At 53.7% G+C, this 4,700-nt stretch overlaps 1 pseudogene across 1 annotated transcript; it reads right to left on the bottom strand.

Moving 5' to 3' along the window:
- Positions 1 to 1,749: 1,749 nt before the first annotated feature.
- On the bottom strand, positions 1,750 to 2,684 carry LOC309604139 (olfactory receptor 14J1-like; annotated as a pseudogene). The gene has a single exon. The product of its transcript is annotated as an olfactory receptor 14J1-like (transcript).
- Between the last annotated feature and the right edge of the window lie 2,016 nt (positions 2,685 to 4,700).

Raw genomic sequence — 4,700 nt, 5'->3', positions numbered from 1 at the left:
TGCTGGGGGGCAGAGCCTCAGCACACATAACACTGGCTTGGGAAGACAAACACCATCACAATGAACAACACCCCTTCCTCCTGCTTTTGCCAAGGTTTTATCGCTGAGCACAACATGCTTTGGTATGGAACAGCCCTTGGGTCAGTTCAGGTCTGCTGTCCTGGCTGTCTTCACTCCCATTTTCTTGCCCCTCCACCCCACAAGCCTACTGTCTTCTGTAGGGGGTGTTTGAGAGAGAAAGCCTTGATGCTCTGCGAGCAGTGTTCAGCAATAGCCAGAACCCTGGAGTGGTATCAACGGCAAAGGGTGTATTCAGAGTGAGGAATAGATTCTCTTGCGTGATCTGCATGAGCTCAGTCGGTAGAGCATGGGACTCTAAATCCCAGGGTCATGTGTTCGTGCCCCACGTTGGGTGCCAAAAAGGACTGTCGTCGTTTAACCCCAGTTAGGAACTAAGCACCACACAGCCACTCACTCGCTCCCCCACAATGGGATGAGGGAGAGAATCAGAAGAGGAAAAGGGAGAAAACTCATGGGTTGAGATAAGAACAGTTTAATAACTGAAGTACAATAAAACAGAACAGTTTAATAGGTAAAGCAAAAGCCGCGCGTGCAAGCAGAGCAAAGCAAGGAATTCATTCACTACTTCCCATCGGCAGGCAGGTGTTCAGCCATCCCCAGGAAAGCAGGGCTCCATCACGCGTAATGGTTACTTGGGAGGACAAACACCATCATACCCAGTGTCCCCCCCCTTCCTTCTTCTTCCCCCAGCTTATATACTGAGCATGACGTCACATGGTATGGAATAACCCTTTGTCCAGTCTGGGTCAGCTGTCCTGGCTGTGCCCCCTCCCAGCTTCTTGCACCTGGCGGAGCATGGGAAGCTGAAAAGTCCTTGACCAGTGTAAGCACTACTTAGCAACTACTTAGCAACAACTTAACACAGCAGGAACCAAAACATCAGTGTGTTGTTCTCATCATTGTTCTCATGCTAAACCCAAACCACAGCACTATACCAGCTACTAAGAAGAAAATTAACTCTATCCCAGCTGAAACCAGGACAACATCGCTTTGTACCCTGTCCCTCTTCTGTTCCTCCTACTTGACACAGCCTCCCCCACGTCCTGGAACCTACCCAGCCCTATGCACACCCCATATAAGATTTTGCACACATCCCTGACCCAGGGTTTGCCAGGGTCTGGACAAGGAGAGAGAGGTCGAGCAGGGCTGGCCATTCCCCCAGTGCAGGCCCTGAGCCCGGCAGGAGGAGGCAAAAATGGCCGTGCAGCCAAACTCACCCATAAACCTGTGAAGAGGGGCCAGTGCTGGAAGTGGCCGAATAGGGAGGCCACCAGTGAAAGCTCCCTCCAGTCCCATTCCCTAACAGATCGCCCTGAGCCCTACTGCCCTCAGCCCATGGAGAACACCAGCACAGCAGCACGGCCTCGTGGGGGACAACTTCCTCAGCCTGTTCCTGACCTCAGCTTTGGAAGAAGAGCCCAACCTCCAGACACCGGCACTGAGGAAATCCCCTTGTATTACAGAGATGTGACATAGGAGGCCAGCTGTGCCATTGGGCAAGACACATGTGCAAAGACCTTTTTGTCAGCCAGACTGGGTTCATGCCTCTGGAGAAGTGGAGTGCATGCAGACATTCCTGGAGAAACAGAATTATCATAGATAAAATGCCCAAAGCACAGGAGATTCCCCAGATACACTGGAGATCACTTGTGAAGAGACCTGGGATGCTTATTGCTGCTGAAAGACTACGGATTGAATGAGCTTCTTCAGTGCGTCTTTGAGCTCCTGGTTCCTCATGCTGTAGATGAGGGGGTTCACTGCAGGAGGCACCACTGAGTAGAAAATAGCCACCACCAGATCCAGGGATGGGGAGGAGATGGAGGGGGGCTTCAGGTAGGCAAAGATGCCAGTGCTGATAAACAGGGAGACTACGGCCAGGTGAGGGAGGCACGTGGAAAAGGCTTTGTGGCGCCCCTGCTCGGAGGGGATCCTCAGCACGGCCCTGAAGATCTGCACATAGGACAGCACGATGAAAACAAAACACACAAAGGCCACAAAGACACTAACCACAAGAAGCCCAGCCTCCCTGAGGTAGGAATGTGAGCAGGAGAGCTTGAGGATGTGGGGGATTTCACAGAAGAACTGGTCCACAGCATTGCCTTGGCAGAGGGGGAGTGAAAATGTATTGGCAGTGTGCAGGAGAGAATTGAAAAAAGCACTGCCCCAGGCAGCTGCTGCCATGTGGACACAAGCTCTGCTGCCCAGGAGGGTCCCATAGTGCAGGGGTTTGCAGATACCACGTAGCGGTCATAGGCCATGATGGTGAGAATATAATACTCTGCTCCTACCAAGAAGGCAAACAGAAAGACCTGGGCAGCACATCCTGCGTAGCAGATGTCCCTGGTGTTCCAGAGGGAATTGGTCATGGCTTTGGGGAGAGTGGTGGAGATGGAGCCCAGGTCAAGTAAAGAAAGGTTGAGGAGGAAGAAGTACATGGGGGTGTGGAGGCGGTGGTTGCAGGCTACAGTGGTGATGATGAGGCCATTGCCCAGGAGGGCAGCCAGGTAGATGGCCAGGAAGAGCCAGAAGTGCAAGAGCTGCAGCTCCCGTGTGTCTGCAAATGCCAGGAGGAGGAAGTAGGTGATGGAGCTGTTATTGGACATCTGCTGTCTCTGCACATGGGGATCTGTTCATGGAGGTAGAAGAAGGGAGAAGTTAGGGCAGACTGCTTTCAGAAAAATCTACTGACTTTCTTATAGAAACCCCTCGAACTGCTTTTCACTTTTCAGAAAGAGCTTTGGTGAGCTCTGGTTAGTGGTGGCTGAGGGTGCCCCAGGGAGCAGCGGGCTCTGCTGGGGGCTCTGCAGGACTCAGTCCTGCCATACAGCAACAGGTAAATAGGAACTCGGGGTGATCTCAGATTAAATCTACTTGTGATATCAAAGAGATTTTCAGCATTGTGGCTCCCAATTCACCTGACTGCAGAGCAGAGCTGTGGGGAGTTTGGGTTGTGCCTTCTGTTCTAGTTGCCCCAGCACAGCTGAGGAGTGGTTTGAATGCAGCAATGCCTGGCATTTCTGCTGCACTGCAAGGGAAACCTTGTGGGTGCTGAGATTGGGCACAGGGACTGTCCCTTAGTGCAGAGTGAGGACAGCCGCTCTGTCCCTCAGCCCTGCTCTCAGCTGCCCATGTCTCTGCTGCCTGGAGCTCTTCTTGGCCACGATCCCTTTCTCTGTCCCCACATCTCCTCCCTCTCCATGCTCACAGAGCCCATCCCACCTGCTGTGTGCTCAGCTCTGCCCTGCAGGCACCTCCTGGCAGCAGGGCACTGCCCAGGGGCATCTCTGTGTGTGCAGGGGCTAAGGAGCAGCTCAGACAAGTCCTGAAAAGAACTGGGGTCTCATTGCCTTCTGCAGAGCAGAGACATAAATTCCCATCTCCCACTGCCCACCCAGCCAACCAAGAGTTGAAAAACTCAAAGCACAGATTTCTTCCCTTTCAGGCAATCTCCCACCTTGACATCCCTCTTTAAAATGACCCTCTGCAAATGTCCTCCAGGTGATGTAGAAGTCTGAGCAGCCCTGACCCACGCTGCACTCTCTGGGCAGCAGAGGGATCCTGCCCTGCTTCCACCCACAGGTTCTCCCCACAGCTTTGAAGGGCACTCCCTGGGCAGGCTGAGTGCTGACCCGGTCAGACGGCAGGGTCCCTGCCCTGGTGCACAGCCCACTGGGGCGTGGTGACCCTGCTCTGAAGGACAGCATGGGCACCCACAGGTGCACACCGATCTTCAAAATCCCAGAAGAAGGGAGCCATCATGCCCTATCCTTCTGACAGCGCACACGGAAGTCCTCTTCTGCAGCACGTCCTTCTCCTCTACGTTAGAGAAACTCTGAGAATCCTCCTGAAAATCGTATAGGCTGTGGGATGTAGCAGCCTTTGGATATCCCTCCAGGAACACCAGCTACATTGTCCTGCAGCCAGAGACTTACCATGTAGAGGGATGTGAAGATCTCTCCCATGCAGTGAGCTCTCAGCATCCTCCCACTCCACACTGCCTTTACAGTCTCTCTGCCTCATTCCTCTCCTCTCAGCACTTGCAGGCAGTGCCCTCAGCCCTGCTGCCCTTTGCAGAGGAGCTGCTCCTGGGCAGAGCTGTCTCTCTGCAGCGCTGCCCACTTGCCAGCAGCTGCCTCCATCCCAGGAGCCCAGCCCAGCTCAGCAGCAGAGGCCCAGCCCAAGGCAGCACTTTCTCTGCCCCTCTGGGCTCCCTCCAGGTGTCCCTGGGGCTCCAGGGGAACCTGCTGGGAAACAGGCTGAAGTCACCTCTGATGTTCCCTCCCTCAGCTGAGAAGAGACGCTTACTTCCAGCACTGTTATTTCTCCTATCAGGAAAAGACTTGGCATGAGAATCCCCTTTTTTTGTGCCATCATTAGGCAGGACAGACAGGAAGGTGACAAGGAAAGATCTAATTTCTTCAAGCCTGGGACTTATCCTCAGTTCAATGAAATAGGCACCTGGGGCTAGGAAGACATGCAGCTCTATTTTGCCCACACCATGTCTCTGCTTTTGCACCCACGGGGTCTTGGATGTTTTGTACCAGGGTTCCTTACAGCAAGTCAGAGCTTGCCTGGTCGCACAGCTGCAGTGCTTCAGCCCAAATGTGCAGCAGTGCCCT

Source organism: Platalea leucorodia (assembly GCF_965183815.1).
Source record: "Platalea leucorodia genome assembly, contig: HAP1_HAP1_SCAFFOLD_381, whole genome shotgun sequence".
NCBI lineage: Eukaryota > Metazoa > Chordata > Aves > Pelecaniformes > Threskiornithidae > Platalea > Platalea leucorodia.
This window is presented reverse-complemented; position numbering and strand designations above follow the sequence as displayed.